The sequence below is a fragment of the Meleagris gallopavo genome, chromosome 12, assembly GCF_905368555.1.
Source record: "Meleagris gallopavo chromosome 12, MGAL_WU_HG_1.1, whole genome shotgun sequence".
Lineage (NCBI taxonomy): Eukaryota > Metazoa > Chordata > Aves > Galliformes > Phasianidae > Meleagris > Meleagris gallopavo.
In genome coordinates, this window is record NC_139415.1 from 12,610,126 (window position 1) to 12,611,886 (window position 1,761).

The following is a 1,761-nucleotide window of genomic DNA, read 5'->3' on the forward strand; positions in this document are numbered from 1 at the left end:
TGCCCTGTGTGGCCCTTCCTGCAGGGGCAAGGGATAGGCTGCCTTAGGTGAATGAGGCTGTACCAGCTTCTGGGCTCACCCCATGTTTTGTCCCATAGGATGAGAAATCTTCTGTGGTTCCACCTGCTCTTGTTCTGTCTAAGCTTCCATGTGTCTTGGAATGGGTCTGTCTCTTGGGAAGGAGTTTTTCATCAGTTCTCAGGGTTTCTGTGCGCTGTGCATAAGCCTGCATGGAAAACATCATGGGATGCTCTGCTCAGGTCATCCGGGAGGTCCACCAGAAAATGGTGTGGGAGGTCTGGTTGAGATAGGTCACCAGTGATGTGGTTGGGTTATGTCTCATCTTTCTGTTTCAATGATGCATTTTCCCTCCCATTTCTGGATGAACACCGAGTGGCACAGGCAGAGTGCTGCACTCACGTGAATCTTTGCAAAGGTAAAGACTGGTATAAAAGGAGGAGAGCTACTGGGAAACTGAAAGTTGGTAAAATTGCTCCAGAAACTTTGCTGTTAATACTCAGACCTCAACATCAAGGCCCAGGTTTGCTTTTTGTGGGATTTGTGAGGTAAGCACAAAATACTGGCAGCAGGAAGCCCTTCAGGTTGTTCTGGATACAGCTTCTCTGTTGAGACTGCATTTCCACAGCAGATTGTGGGGTGTTATACAATCCTTTGGCAGGACTTCATAGGCAATGCTTGGAGACACAAGCATTTCTCGATTGAGACACATATTTCTTGATTGAAATATGAAGGGACTTTGAGCAACGCTGATGTAAAGCTTCTTCAAAATCCAGGCAAGGCAATAAAGCCTTTTTGCAGTGGGTTCAGGACTCGTGGCCTCATCAAAGCTCCCTCCAGAAGCAAGAAGAGTGCTAGAAGGAGCCGGCCACTTACACAGCTACTGTGGTCATCCCATCTCATAATTAAAAGAGACAGAGCTTGCAAGATTTCACAGGTAAAGGCTTGCACCCAGGGGCAGGCTGCTGCCTCCTCATGCTGCATGCCAGCTTTCTGCGCTCTCTCATCTATCAAAGTAATTATGCCCATTATGTTTCTCCTTTCAGGTTTTACCCTCCCAAATGTTATTCCTCTGCATTAAACCTGTGGGGGAAGTGAGTTATTGGGGAAAGTAACCAGGTATAATCCAGGTTTAATAGGCACGCTGAAAAAACATGCTGGGCTGAGAGGGTGGTCCAGCCAGCATTCTGCTTCTGCAGGCAAATAGAAATTTGTCTTGATGTGTGTATATATCCAGCTTTGTGATCTGTGAGCTCTTAATAATTGGTTTGGTGACCTGCCACCAGTGTTCTCTCTCTGTAGAGCTTTCTCCGGTCCCTGGTTAATACAACGGGTCACAAATCCCATTTGCTTTTGAATTCTGAGTAATCCTTTCGTTAATGTTGCCTAGTGCTTTTTTGGAACCATTGAAGGAAATTGGAGCCCTGTGCTAATCAGTAACTCTGGCTCTGCATGTTTGCGAGCTGCTGCCCTGGCTGGCTTTTCCAAATGACCGCTGCAGCCTGTTTATGTCAAACACCAATGTGTGCCTCCACAGAGCAGCAATTGCCTCTGAGCCGTGGTATTACCCAGGGCACGGGCTGGGAACGTTGGCTGAGCTTGAGGAGAGCAGCGAGGTGCGATGGGGTGGCTGCTGGTGCCACGTTCCTGCTGCAGTGGTTTCCCATGGACTGATCTGGTCGGGAAGCTTTAATGGTGTCTTCAACACCTACAGCATCTGAGTTACGGTTGGTGTCTCTTGGT